Raw genomic sequence first — 15,692 nt, 5'->3', positions numbered from 1 at the left:
CTTCTAAGTAAATTTATAGATTCAGGGGCGAGAGCAGTGTGTGTTTTGTGGAATGCTGAGCTGGGCGGGGGGAGATCTGACTTCATCCTGGCATGTTGGGGGAGACATACACTTTTATCAGGTGCTGAACATTCTGCAGACACTCCTTGAATTAGGATGGTTTTATTTGTGATTTCCCCACTATATACGTACATTCTGTTTCAAAATGCTTGTGAAGATATTGTGTGTTTGTGTGTGTGTGTGGTATGTTTGTATTTACATGTGTGTGGGCACACTTGTGGGGGGGTGCACATGGAGTGTATGTTATGAGTATGGAAGACATTGAGGAGGTCAATGTCAGCTGTCTTTTCAGTCTCTCTCCACTTCCTATGTTTAGGCAGGGTCTCTCACTGCACCGGGAGCATTAGCTATCAAAGCAATAGGCATCCAGTAGACTCCTCGCTTTGAATTTTGGTTTTCTCACATACCAGCAAAGCACATTATGTTACAATATGCTTGCCTCCTGCTGGACAGCACTGCTGAGGCTCCCAGACAGTCCCCCTTGTCCTGATGCTAGGCTATGATGATGTGTAGGTCAGAGGTAGTAAATTCATTTCCAACGTGTGAGACTTCCAACTTGTGGAGGGTTTACCAGGACATGAATTCCTTGTAGAATGAATTCCTGATAAACTGCTGTACTCTGTTTCTTATGACACTTGAATGATAATTGTCAAAAAAGGAAGGGGTTTGATAGACTATAAACCAGCACTTGACACAACTGGTGCACGTGGGTCATTTTGTGTATTAAGTTGTTTCTGTGCCAAGAAGTGTGGCAAGAGGTTTTGCTCTCTGGTAACTGCCTTAGACTATTTAAAAACAGCTATGTTTAGGACCAGAAGAATGGCTCAATGGAGAGGTAGTTGAGAGTCCTACATCTTGCACAGGCAACAAAGTGGTCTGTCTTACTGGGTATAGTTTGAGCATAGGAACCTTAAAGCCGACCCCCACAGTGACACACTTCCTCCAACAAGACCACACCTACTCCAACAAAGCCAGATCTCCTCATAGTGCCACTCCCTTTGAGGGCAATTTTCTTTTAAAACACCACAGAGGGCAACTACAGTATGTCTCTAACCCTTTGGCATCACTGAAGACATGCTGGAAGAGAAGGAAGGAGAATCAGAATTGGGAAAGAATGTGCCTTTTCCATGGAGCATGGATGGTCAGTGGGTGTCACAGGCAGTGAATACTGAATGTCCCCAGCCCACTAATGTCAAAATGACTTGGATGGGAAGAGGCAGTCATTAAGGAGAATGGATTTCAGATTTAGCAGGTATTGCTTAGAGCCTCTAATGACTTGCTCTCTGCTCGCCTGTCTTCCTGCTTCATTGAAATGATTTGATTTGAAAGCATCTGACTCATATTTTAGTCATTGTTTGGTGGTTCTACCATCTGAGCCATTAGTATGAAAAAAGAATCAATATGTCTCCAAATGACAGTGTTTATTCTATATTCACAGACTTCCTAATTCTTCCTCAGAGGCTGGCTGCTGCAGAAAGCACTCCCATGGCCCTGCCTCTCCCTTTTCAGTAATGATGGACTGGTCTACTTGTCTCTCTCTCCCATCTAGTGTGAGAAGACTGGGGATGTAGCTCCATGGCAGAGAGATTGCTTCACATTTGTCAGGTCTTGGGTTCAATCCCCAATACTGACCCACCTAAAGGGTTAACAACCAAAGTGAGATTTTCTGCTCTGACCCATGGAATGATGCTATCTACTTCTCCCCAATGTGTTTGGTAATGTTTCTTCTTTTGTATATGTGTGAATCTAGAAAGTAATCTTTTCTATTTGTGCTATGATAAAGATAATAAATGTGCTGGTATTTAGCAAGTGAAGGAATAGAGATAACATCATCCACTCACCTGGATTTAATAAAAATAAATGGGGGGGTAGGCTGTTCCTTCTTAAGTTTTCCTTCTAGGATTACATAAGAAAATCAAATAGAAGTGATTTTTCAAAGTCCTCTTAGTTCTGGACCCTACTCTTCCTGTTCTTTTCATCATCAGAGCTTATTGCTACACTCTGATGGTCTGCACTGGTTTCTGTAGCTCTCTCATTGCTGGGGGACCATGTACAAAGTGCTCAGCCCTATGCAGGGAAGATTGTCGTGGACAAAGAGCTACAAATCTAGTGGAGGAGATAGTAAATCTACCACGATTGCACACACCCACCCACACACCCCTAAAAAACCCACAAAAACTCGTCAGGTGTGCACACATACTCTTGGGAGACAGAAACAGGCTGATCACCCCAAGTTCGAAGCCAGCCTAGTCTACAGAATGAGACCCTAACTCAAGTCAAACAAAACAAACACAAAAACATAACAATGCTGGATGGTGTCAGGTAAGATATAATAGGGGCAGGGCTTTGTATATGATAACAGCCTCTTAAGCATCATCGATCTGAAAGATGGAGGCTTCTAGAAATTTCAACAGGGAAGAAGGGAATATTCTAGGACCCCGTGGCTAATGAAAGCAAAAGGAGCTGAAGGTAGGTGAGTGAGGCTGGAGTTCCAGAAAAGCCTGTGAGCATTGTGAGATGATCCTGCAAGTATGGAGCAGGGCACACATTGGCTTGAATTTTGACTCTGCCGTAAGAGCAATGCCAGTGAAGTGTTTTAACAGGGATGGGACAAGTGGATGTGACCAGAATTATCTTTTAGATTTCCACCAAGTATAGAGGGGAAGGATTGAAAGGGAGTGATCAAGGAGGAGTGCATTCTACATAAGGGACCACTGCAGCTTGGCTGTCTGTTGGTTATGACAGGGAAGGAGAAATGTGTTCATAATGTTGAGCTACGCAGGAGATGAAAGTGGAAGGACTTGATGTTGGCTTGGATATAGGCACAAAAGGGAAGGGAGAAGTGTCAAGGTGGTGCCAACTTTCTGGACATATGTTGCATCGGAGGAACCATGAAAGGGTTGGGTTCTGACAATGGAGAGGGGTATAATCAAGGAGATGAGGTTCTGTACATTTTGAGATACCCAAGAGTGTTAAGTGTCTACTTGGTGCTCTGAAGAGAGGAGTGTGGTCTAGATACATGAATGCAGGAGTTACTGGCCTGCAGGTGCTCCTGACACGCAGTGTGACTGAGACTACCCAATGATGTGAGAAAGGAAGATTGTTGTACAGACCATGAGGCTCTTTCCTATTAATAGGCCTGTAGACTATTTCAAGGCTTTGTTGAAGACCACCGAAAGAAACTTAAGAGGGGATAGCTTGGGATTTAAAGTGACAAGCCGCTACAAGGAAGGTTGTTCTATACAGGGACTACATCCTGCCCGGAGGGCCAGGGACTGGGGCTCTAACTCCAACTCTTTGATCTTGGGTCAGACTCAGCTTCTTGCTTTATGCCTGTGAAACATAAGGATAATAGTACGTTTTCTTCTGCATCTTGTGGTTCAGGCCAGGGTCAGATGAGATGATAGAGGTGAAAGCTTTGCAAGCTGCCATTTTCACAATGGATTACAAGGCTGCCTTGTACCTGTGTGTTAACTTCCCTTCAGAATCAAAGGAAAACGCATGCCTTTTCAGCATATGCTGGATTGACACAGAGCAAAGAGACTGCTTGATTTAAAAAAAAAAAAAAAAGTCTCGAAAAGGATTTTCCATTTTAGCTGGAGTCATTGTGCTCTTTTATACAGAATAATAGACAAAGTGATGGGGGCCTGGTGATTTGATGTACTTCAAAGATACCCAGAGCCAGTCAAGGTCTACAGAAGGACATCTCATTTGATCAAGAGTGCAGAGAGCATATTTTTAAAAGTGAAGGGTGATAAAAAGAATTAGGGCTCTTCATTCTGGAAAGCCACAGGCTAAGAAAAGAGTATGATTGAAATTTATGAAATAATGAAAATCATAGGATAAAAATAAGAACTTATTAAGTGCCAGAGGATAAAACTAGGAACAATTATTATTTTTTTATCATTTTAAAGAAATAGTTTTAGGGCAAAGTAAAAAATAGTACCTCTTTTTCCAGAGGAATAGCGAGCACAAAGATCTTATTACTCTCAAAGTTTTCTGGGACCCAAATCCAATCAAAGAGAGAGTTACAATATTAGAGGTCAGCTTCATGGGGGATTATAAAAGTAGCTTAAAATAATATGGTAACATTGCTTGTGTCTTGAAGGAAAACATCATGGGGAGTTGCTGCCCATGAGGCTTCCTGTCTCTGATGCTCTTGCCCAGATCAGATTCTAAGTGGGCATGTTGAGAAAAATCTATTTTTTTTCTGTGTGACCTCTGGGACCTTAGGGAATCACTTCTCAATTTAACTCATTTTATTTTTTTTAAAATTTTCACATGTTTGCAGACGTGTGTGTGCAGGTGTGCATGCACAGATGTGCACATGAATGTGAAGAGGTCAGCTGTCAGGGGAGGAGTCCTTCAGGAGCTGTCTGCCTTGATTTTTGAGACAGGATCTGTCATTGGGTTCTGGGGCTTTCTGATTAGGCTAACCTGGCTGGCCAATTAGTCCACCAACCCACCTGTCTCTGCTTCCCCAGTGACCCTGTAGGGACCCTCTCTGCAGCTCCCATGTCAGGATGGAAAACCCATCACTTCCTACTTCACGGCTTCCTGCAGATAATATCATCCTTCAGATGATAAACTTTCTGACTTAATTTTTATCTTCTCCTTTAAAGAGTCTTTTTAAAAAGTTAAAAATAACCACAAGGAGACCCTGTGATCCTCCTTTCCCTGACCCAGATAGTCTAAGAGCAGGTATTTTAAGAGACTGGAGTGGCTTCTCATCTGGGGACATAGGCTGGCTCTCAGGAGCCAATGAGCTCAATGTAATAATAAAATATTAATCCTGTTTCCCACACTTGAAATGCTCTTCTTGCTTTCTCTTCCTCCCTAAACCCTCTTTATCCTTCAGTGTAGTGTGGAAAAAGCTCTGGATTTGAGGGCAAAAGTCTCCTGACTTAAGAGTTACCTGATCTTGGGTGAATGACTTCACACTCGTGAACCTTGGTTTTCCCATCTGAAAAACAGAGATGCTAGAATCTCGAGAGAGAGCTGAGGGGCAGAGCCCAGGCAGGCTGGTGGAGTAGGGGCCAAAGAAGTACCAAAATTGGATAATCGTGGGATCAATAATTTCTAGTTTTTGAACTTGTGTATTGGTCTATCTACATAATACAAATGGATTTTTTTCTGAGATGGGGCACCTCTGTGTAACAGTCCTGGCTGTCCTAGAACCCTCTTTGTAGACCAGGCTGCCCTTGAACTCACAAAGATCTGCCTCCCTATGTCTCCTGAGTGTTGGAACTAAAGGTGTGAGCCACCACACTTGGCTACAGAAGGATTTTTACTATATTTAGTCTTTCATATTGACCCTAATTTTTCATATCCCCTCTGGTGCATAAATTCTTGAAGTATGGGGCTGTGCATTTTATCTTTTTTCCATGTCAATGTTGCAGGAATGAGCACTTAATCCTTAATAATTGACTGCTAGAGCACATTGTCCATTTAACTAAATTTGGGATTTGTATACAACACAGGTCATTTTCTCTACTTTCGTCTCTCCAGGTGCATATGTTCTGCTAATGGGGAGCTAGCAGAAAAATCTTTCAGGCTTTCATTATCTTGTCAGCTTGTAGCTTCTCATCAAACATGAGTTATTCGTGTATTTGAAGATACTGCTGACATGCCCTGAAAGGAAAGTTTGTTTGAATTGTTTACTGACAATGAGGGTGGGTTTTCCCTGAATCAGCCTTTCTTTCCCTCAGGCGTGTTTGAGGAAGACTTCACTGCACCCTTCCTTCCCAAGCAGTATGTTTGCCTTTCAGACCACGCTTGGACATTGATGGACACACACACACACACACACACACACACACACACACACACACACACACACACACACACACACTGTTGATGCTGTTTTAGCTGTGGTGGCAGGTAGATTTTACAGTAACCTGAAGAGCCTGTGTACCTTGTGTAAGAATGTCATTCCTAGCTGTCCCTAAATCACACCCATGAACCCCTTGTTGGATTGTTCCACATAAAGAATACTTTGACATAATAAGTCTTTATAACCTGTGAACATAACATTATTTGGACATCTATATTTGCATAAATAATCCAGTTAAAATTAGGTATTCTAGGGAAAGAGAGGTTTATACAGTTATGGTTCTAATGAGACATGGATTCCATAGTCTCATATGTTTGAAGTTCTCAGCTGGTGGTACTATTTTGTGAGGAGGTTGTGGGGCCCAGCTGATGGAGAGAGAGCCATCGGGGCAGAGTTAGAGGGTTATGGTCCAACCTTGCTTCCGATCTAGACTTCTCTGCTTCCTGGTTAGCCACCACTACAGATAGGAGGAGCACCTCATGGTCACACCACCACAATTCTGCCATATATGTGTCATGTCAGGTGTTTTGTCTAATTGACAAGAAAAGTAATCAACATACACACTCACACACACACACACACACACACACACACACACACACACACAGAGAGGGGGGGCGGGGGGCGAGGGGGGGTGGCCACATAAAGACAGAGACAAAACTTGGAGTGATGAGGCCATGAACCAAGAAAAACTGGGATGGTTGAGAGTCAGCAGACACAGGGGATGGCAAAGACTAACATTTGATTTTGAACTTCTGGCTCTGGAACAATGAGAAAATAAGTTCTTACAGTTTTGCGCCTCCGTGTTTATGCTGCTTTGTTTATGGAAGCCACAGGAAATTAACATGCTGCCTAAGAGTCTAAATAAAATATAACCATGCTTCACATAATGGACTTCCAGCCAACAGTGAACCACAAATGTCTTAGTTGTCCCATAATGTAATGGAGTCCAAAGTTCCTGTCTAGGGACTTTGTGGACATAGAATCATCATTACAGGACAATGCATCACTCACGTGTTTGTGGTGATGATGGTTTAAACAAGCCTGCTGTGATGTCAGCTGAATAAAGTACAGCAATACAGTTATACAGGCAGATAACACATGACTGTACTTCTGGTTTATGTAGTCACTCGACCGCACATACTTCTTACTATTATTTTAGAATGTGCGCCTCCCACTGATGGAAGGTTTTACTGTGAACGATAAGCAGCAGCTTTGCACCATACATCTCAAGTTTACCACATCTCTTGTTTGTGGCAGGAGGCTACAGTGAGTAGCTTATACAAGAACCTGCCTGTCTCCTTCTACCCCTGCCAACTCTGCTGTGCCCAGCTCTCGATGTAGGAGCCAGAGATCTGAACTCAGGTCCTCAGGCTTGTGCAGGAAACACTACTGATACAGTCATTACCCCAACCCCCAGAGAGCTGTTTATTTTACCTGGTCCTCCATTACCATGACCCTTAATCCTTCATCTGTTCATCATCAACCCCTTTATCCACATTCTTCTGCTCTGAGTGATGGTTGGGACATTTGGGACACTCCTGGATCCTCTGGAGGATCAGCCACTTCTAACTGTGAGCCATCTCTCCAGCCCCAAGGCATAGAGCTGTGAAATAATCCTCTTGTACACTGTAAAGATTTGTCACTGGAAGTGGTATAATAAAACACTGATTGGCCAGTAGCCAGGCAGGAAGTATAGGCGGGGTGACCAAACTAAAGATGATGGAAAGGAGAAAGGTGGAGTCTGGAGTCACCATCTAGATGTACAGGGAGCAGGAGATGAATGTGCCATGCTAATAGAGGTACGATCACGTGGCAGAGTGTAAATAAGGAATGTGGGTTAACTTAAAATGTAAGAGTTAGTTAGCAATAAGCCCGAGCTATTGGCTGAGCATTTATAATTCACATTCAGCCTCTGAGTTGGTTATTTGGGATCAGGCAGTTGGGACAGGAAATGTCCACTTACAGCACAGAGTTTTTAAAGTTTTATGACCAGATTTGGAAAGCCTTTGACACAGACAATTCAAATCATATTTTGGCCTCTCGGATCCCTCACCTCCTTAGTTTGGAATAACCCCTTCTCCCACCTCAGCCATTCAACATCACAGTCCTGCTCTGGAGATGGTGACGACAGGCACTAGCCCCACACTGGAAATGTCAGTTTCTGATATCCTACTTTGATTCACACCTCCTCACTTCTGTCCTCCTCCCTCTAAAACCCCAACTTCAACCATTCTTTCCTTCAGTCTTACCTTCCCAACATGAGTACAGGGTACACAGGCTCAACTCTCATGCCTTTGATGAGCTTATCTGGGAAACTCCCAGACATGATAAATCTTCTTACCTACTGCAGACTGAACCCTCAGCTTTGCACACACCAGGCAAGGACTCCACCACCAACCTACATCTTTAGCCCAGCTGTCTTTGAACTTGCTCTGCAGCCAAGGCAGGGCTTGAACTTTTTTCTTTCTTCCTTATTCTTCCTTCCTTCCTTCCTTCCTTCCTTCCTTCCTTCCTTCCTTCCTTCCTTCCTTCCTTCCTTTTTGCTTAGTTTTTTTTTTCAAGACAGTGTTTCTCTGTGTATCTTTGGAGCCTTCCTGTAACTTGCTCTATAGACCAGGCTGGCCTCGAACTCACAGACTTCCACCTGCCTCTGCCTCACAAGTGCTGGGACTAAAGGCTTGTGCCACCACCACCTGGCCTGGCCTTGAACTTTCTATCCTCCTACCTCAACCTCTCAGGCAGCTGGGATAAGAGGCCTAGCCAAACTTTATAAGTCCCTGTTGTCATTTATCCCTGACTCTGAGAAGCCAATCCCAGAATGGGCCGGATAGACATACCCAGCAGGATTATTGGATAATTTAGAAATCCAGAAGCCGGGCGTTGGTGCACGCCTTTAATCCCAGCACTCAGGAGGAAGAGGCAGATGGATCTCTGTGAGTTCGAGGCCAGCCTGATCTACAAGAACAAGTTCCAGGACAGCTTCCAAAGCCACATAGAAACCCTGTTACAAAAAACCAAAAAAAAAAAAAAAAAAAAAAAAAAAGAGAAAAAAAAAGAAAATTGAGTTTCTGCTTTCTCATCTGCAATAGGAAAGATACATAACACAGAACTTCTGGGATGATGACATAAACTTATATAGAGAATACAGTGCAAAGCACTGTTAACACTATTAACACTAGATCAACACTAAGTAACCGAATACTCTGTGAGAGGAATGAGCTGTAGGCTTCGGAACCTTTCTTGGTGATTTGCCTGAAGTCACTCAATTTCTCCACAGTACCTCTTGAGGTGGTTATTGGTAGCTCCGTTTAATAGATAAGAAAACTGAGGCCCAGAAAGATCCAGTGATTTAGTTAAATGGAGCTGGAGAGTGGTAATGAGAGCCAGTCACCCAGCCTGTCACATGTCTTCAGATGTACATAGGGTCATCAGACTTGCTGCCTTTGCTCTAAGCCTGGGCTTATGACTTACTAAGGACAGTTTTGAACTCTCTGCCCTTGAGCCAAGATGAAGTAGAGCCATTTTTATGGGCACCGACAGCCTTATGATGATGGAACATTTTGAGTTTTCTAAACTTTTCACATTAGAAATTTGTATTCATCTAATTAAGATCACTTTACCTCCATCCATCCATATACTTCCCTTTATTTATTTAATTTTTTTATGCAATATATTTTGAGCATGTTTTCTGCTCCCCCTTCACCTCCCCCATTTGTTTTAGTACCAAAAAAAAGTACCCTCTCCTGTTTTCTAGTTGTGGAACATGTGTTAATTATTTGGTTATTTATTAGTTCTGCAATAGGCATTTTCATAAATGATTTCGGAGTCATTCCTGATAGCATTATCTGAGCCACAATGGGCTGAACACCACTGCTAGCAGTATATCTGTGCCCTGGGTTCCCTTGTCACCCTGCAAGGGCATAGGGACACAGCATACTTCTGGCAAAAGTCTTTCTGGAGGGAAGGGCTATGGCAGCTCTGGACTAGACCAGTGTTTCCTATTCTTTCTAGTGTGGCTTGTCCATTCCAGAAAAGTCTAATAACATCTTTAGCATTTGTGAGTGTGTCTGGAACAGAAAAAGAACACACAAACACTACCACTACCCCACCCGACACCCAAACCTATTTAATATTCAGCAAAGGACTCAGAAGCATAAGGATTCAGGCAAGGTACCACTTGTCAACAGTTTTCACTTAATGAAAACACCTTTGTATTTCTCCCCCTAATTACTTAAACAGTTTTTCCCTGAGGGGGCAAAACTGAAACACATTTAAAACTCTACAGTAAGATAAAAGTCATCTAGAATCACATTGCTTTCAGACATCTAGTTAGCACTTTGTAAACTTACAGAGACTCCCTTTAGGCGTACACACCACTCACCAAGAGACTGTTTTGCAGAGACAGGGCGTAATAGATGCTGTTTCATCTGAGCCTTTGAAAAAGTAGCTTCTGCTCTGCCAATACTTTCATACTTTCTCAAAGACAGGAAGGATTAGCAGCTGCCACCACACATCCCTGTGACCTTTATCAATGTAGGTGGACATAACTAATATATCATTTCATATAATCATACATTATTATGCATATATATAAAGTGGTAAAAGGAATGATACCCCAGTCATTAGTAAATCAAAGATGCTAAATGTCATGCTGTCAGCTCTGAATTATCAATTGTTATTAGTTTTGCTTTACAACATAGTTGTAGTAATTTACTCAACCATCACCCTATTTATAAGCAAAAACCCTTTCAATATTTTGCCATTCTGAACTCATGAATTTTTTTAAAAATGAACTACCATTAATCCTGATATAGTTTTGAGGGGGTGGGGCACTTATTAAGTTACTGTCATGATTGCTGAGAAAGCCAGTGTAATGTTTATTTAGTCTCTTCTGTAATTTACTTTAGACATACTCAGAGCTGTGTGGTTACTTGCTATGCTTTCAAGCAGTGCTCCTTTTAGTAGGACCTTCTCAATATGGTGATCAGATCATGTTTCCAGCCTCAGAACTAACTACTACTAAATCTTTCCGTGGGGAAACTGTTGCTGAAGCAGAAAGGTTCCGTGTGGCTGACGTGGCAGGGCAGTTTGCAGTGTCTGCCAGCTGTGAGTCACAGCAGGCTGTCATGATGGGATGTAGCAGAAGCAGCAGCAGCTCCTGATTTGGGAGCAAAGATGTAAGTACTTATTTTCACCACTAACAACTTCACCCAAACCAAACCCAAACTGGAGAAAACAAAGAGGGAATATAATTCCCACTAGAGACCCTTCTAACAGATTCATTTGAAAAGCATTTAGTCTTAACCATAAAAGAAAGGCATTCTGGCCAGCACATGGTTTCAGCAAAACGAAGAACTTGACAGGATCCTGTTTGAAAAAAACCCCTCAAGTTCAATGGTGGCTAGTGCTGCTCTGGACCCCCACTCTGGAAAGTGACTGCATACCCTGGCAGGGGCCTTCCCTTGCTGGATGGAATGCGTGGCTAATGGGCATGTAATTTCAACTTTCATAAAAATTTAGGCAAGTTTGATTATGGGAGGATGAAAGGAGGCTTAGCAATTACAGTGTTTGGGGAGAGGATAGAGCCTGTTAAATATTTTAAGGAGGATTCAAGCTGGTTCAAGCCTTCTTAGAGACAATGTGGAAACTTCTGTTCTCAAGCTATATAGATGACTCGGGCATGGTGCCTGCCAACGCTGTGACAAATGAGGACTTGGCACAGATCCTCTGAGCAAGAGGTGGCTGTGCGGCTGCTGTTCCCAAGGTTTACATCCTGAAATCGTGTCCAGAGTTCCTGGTATTTGTAGAGTCCATAAACCATGTGTTTACAGGTTGGTGACTTTTTTTTTCTTTTTCTTTCTGTGGAGACTCGGTGCTCTAATCATCCCTTTGCATGAAACCTCACAAGGGACCACCTGTCACCTATCTGGAGTGCAGTTAGCTTATTGGCCAGCAGGTATTTTTAATTCCCACCTTTCTGCTGGGAATACCTAAGTAAACAAGGTGAAAGAAGTTACTGCCCCTGTGGAGTTTGCAGCTCGGTAGGAAAAAACAGATGTTTTGAGATGAGGAGCGAACGCTGGGCTGGGAGAAGGGAGATCTGGATTTGGGTCCTGGCACAGGTCCCAAGGAACCATATGGCACTCTGGGCTGCAGCTTATGAGCTGTTAAGTGAATGCACTGGGATGGATAACCTCCTTGGTAATTGATTCCTCACCTAGCGTGAGTTTCCCACTTGCTGAATAGTTTCTCACAGCTCTGGATTTTATCCACATTCAAGGGGATGGATATTTTCCTTATGAATGCATCTCACTTATCACCAATTAGGCCTCATCACATTGTGATATTCTGGAACAATCTGGAAAGATTCTCCTAGATGGGCCCACTTACAGTATGATATTGTTAGGAATAAAGGTTGCTTTCAAGAAAGATGCACTAAAAATAGCGACTCGACACCACCTTATTGTTGATGTCTAGGCGTTAACTTTCATGGTGAGTGCTTGGAATAAATACCTTCACTGCTAGTGACTTTTGAGGGGCAGAGAGACAAAATGAAAGTTCTTAAAATGACTTGAAAGAAATTTAACTGAGCCAAGAAGTAAAGCAGGCTGTGGTTTCATCTAACTTAGGAATTACTTACTGTCAGTGACTGTGTGGTGTGTCTTAGGTTCCAGAAACTCATCACCAAAATCAACTGATTGACATTGGAAACTGCAGGACATTCATAAGGTATTTTAATAGAAATAATATTTCAAATAGATTCCTTTAACACAATTGTTACACACACACATTTCCCCAACAACCTTGCCTAGCCTAGCTCACAAAATGATCTACACGGGTTTGCATACATCCCTGCTGTCTGTCCTTTGCATTTATTGCTGTTCTTCTTGTGTTTTGGTTGGTTGTTACTAAGGCAAGGTCTTATGTAGCCCAGGCCTGACTGCAGCTTACTAGAGTCTAGGCTGGCCTTGAACTCCTTATTTTCTTGCCTCAGACTCTCAAGTGCTGGGACTACAGGCATTTGTCACCACACCCAGATAAAGGGGTGCTTTTTGACCTGGACAAATATTTCTTGGACCTCCTATCCTTGTCTGCCTCCCCAGGGACTACCACATCCAATACCCAGTCCTTTATTTATGAGATTCTTCAGCCTCTCTTTTAAAATTGTTTTCCTATTTTTGAGCTGAAAACTCTTAAGTGTTTCCCATTTTATATCAACCCACTAATCAGGAAACCAGCCAATGAAAGCACACAGCTACTTCACACTGTCTGCTGTCCTCTCCTCCTGATCCTTCCATCAAGCCCATGGAACTGAGTAGACACAGTTTCAAATTTGTATAGGACTTGATCTCCTACACTATTTTCTCTCCCTCTACAGGATCTCAGGGAGCCCAGTTTGCTCTTAGGTTACTATGTAGTAAAGCTCACTTACTGATCTTTCTGCTGTCATCTCCTTCCATGCTGTTTTGATTCTGTCAGTCTTCCTGGACTCCTCTTTCTCCATTTCCCACCAAAACTTTATTTTGAAGTCTGTGTTCATCTTTGACGGTCTCATTCATGGCCACGATTTAATTATGACTTGAGTGTTGATACTGCCAAAATTAAAAGCACAGGGAATCTTCAGGAAAGAAGCAACGCATAAGCAGATGAACAGTACCACAAATGCATGTTTCTGTAGGCTTCTCTTGGGAGCTCCTCATTCATAGTGACGGCCTCAGACTCTTCCATCAACCTTTCCCAAAGGCAGATAGAATCACCATGGCCCAGCATGCTTCTCCTAGTAAAATTCCTCATCAGGGACATCAGCACCCACAGTCACCAGTTCAGAATGATGTAAGTCCAGTCAGCCTCATGCTTATTTTGCCTCCTCATTGTCTCATGAGTTTGACGCCCACTCCTAGATCAGTCTTCCCTGCCACCAATCCCTGAGTTTGGCCTGTACTGATTTAAGGAACACATTAAAGTCTCATCTCACCTGTGGTCTGGAATTCTGTCCTTTTGCATTTATTGCTGTTCTTCTTGGGTTTTGGTTGGTTGTTACTAAGGCAAGGTCTTATGTAGCCCAGGCCTGACTGCAGCTTACTAGAGTCTAGGCTGGCCTTGACAGTGTGTCACCATTCTCTCCAGTAGGACCTGTGTGACTTTTCTAGAATGCCAATATTCCTTTATTCACCTTACCACCTGATGTTAAAAGCCTATGAGATAGAATTATGTTTTATTTTGTGTTCTTGAGGCTAACACAAGGTCCATAGCAGTTACTTAATAGACTTTTATTGAGTAAGTGAGTGAGTGAGTGAGTGAGTGGATGGTGGAGCAAATGGCCATCCACACCACCCATATTGGCATTATACTATCTATTTAACCCAGTGGAAGGCATTTTTTTTCTTCTCCAGCGGTTTCAGAATAAGTTCTGGATGTCAGAACCATCACCATCTCCAGGCTCCAGTCCAGTGTAATATGGCCCTGGACACATGCTGAATGCTGACTTAGTCCCAGTGGTTAGAGACACATAAAACTCCTACATTTATGTCAGACGCTTGTGCCCATTCTTAGATCAAAAGATAAGTTATATCTCATATATGATATTCACGTTAAGAACAGACAGGGCAGTTTTTGAAAGAAAACTGATGAATTATTACCAGAAACTAGAGGATGTTAAACAGGCAGAAAATACAGATATGTTTTTTAAGTAGTGTAAAGAACCCAGGTCTTTCTCTGAGTGAAGTGGCTCTGCAGTCGTAACTGTCAACACTGTTGTTTGTGTTCTAGGCTTTAATCTCCAAGCCTAAGACCCTCTCTCCTGACCATGGTTGTTGTGTGCCCTGGGCCTTCCTTTGCCCATGAATCTTTTTCTGGTGTATACCCTCCTTCCAGAGCACACTGCTCTCCTTCACCTCTTTCCAGGAGCATGTGCTCTTGTCTTGCAGGTCTCAGTTGAGGCTGCTTTTCTTTTAGGAAACCTCTGACTGGGTGTGACACATTCATAGTGGATTTCATTTGCTTCATACTCTCATTCCCCTCCTGGCACATGTCATTGTAATTAGCTTGTCTGTGTCCCCATTTGGCTCATTTTCTATCAACTTGACCGAAGCTAGAGTCATCTGAAAGGAGAGAATATCAAATGAGAAAATGCCTCCATAAGATTCAGCTGTAAGGCATTTTTTTTAAATTAGTGATTGATGGGGAGGGCCCAGCCCATGGTGGGTGGTGGTCCTGGGTTCTATAAGAAAACAGGCTTAGCAAGTCCTAAGGAGCAAGCCAGTAAGCAGCATAGCCTCTGTATCAGCTCCTGCTTCCAGGTTCCTGCCCTGTTTGAGTTCCTGTCCTGACTGCCTTCAATGATGGACTATTGATGGGGGATGTTCTTTTGTATATATGTTTCTCTTATTGATTAATGAATAAAACACTGATTGACTGATTGACCAGACAGGAAGTGATGTAGCTGGGCAGAAACTTGCCACTAGCTAGCCATAGAGGTCTGGAGGTCTGTACAGACAGACAGGAAGTGACATAACTGGGAAGAATCAGAATATAACTAGGGACAAACAGGACTCTCTTCTCTATGGAGACACTTAGCAGTCACCACGTGAGCCACCAAAGGAGTTAGAGGTCCAGACCCTTCTCAGTAAGGTAAGACCATGTGGAATACTTGGATTAATAGAAATGGATTAATAATTATGACAGAGCTAGCCAATAAAAAAACCCTAGCCACCTGCCAATAGTTTTATAATTAATATAGCGTCTGTGTGTTTATTTGGGGCTGAAGCAGTGGCAGGACCCAGCTGGGACAAAGAAC

General features: G+C 42.8%; 1 protein-coding gene across 6 annotated transcripts in view; it reads left to right on the top strand.

Moving 5' to 3' along the window:
* Positions 1-10,964: 10,964 nt before the first annotated feature.
* The window catches only part of LOC100752724 (protein transport protein Sec16B), a 59,302-nt gene continuing 54,574 nt past the window's right edge, over positions 10,965-15,692 (top strand). For 4 of the 6 annotated variants that reach the window (XM_027417279.2, XM_027417282.2, XM_027417277.2 and 1 more), the window contains exons 1-3: positions 10,965-11,073; positions 11,558-11,727; positions 12,564-12,625. The gene's annotated coding sequence lies outside the window, so the exon portion shown is untranslated. The remainder of the gene's footprint in view (positions 11,074-11,557; positions 11,728-12,563; positions 12,626-15,692) is intronic. The other 2 variants (XM_027417280.2, XM_027417278.2) reach the window with 1 other exon arrangement.

This window comes from Cricetulus griseus, chromosome 5 (assembly GCF_003668045.3).
Source record: "Cricetulus griseus strain 17A/GY chromosome 5, alternate assembly CriGri-PICRH-1.0, whole genome shotgun sequence".
Lineage (NCBI taxonomy): Eukaryota > Metazoa > Chordata > Mammalia > Rodentia > Cricetidae > Cricetulus > Cricetulus griseus.
Note: the sequence above shows the minus strand (reverse complement) of the source record. Positions and strands in the feature narration are given on the sequence as shown.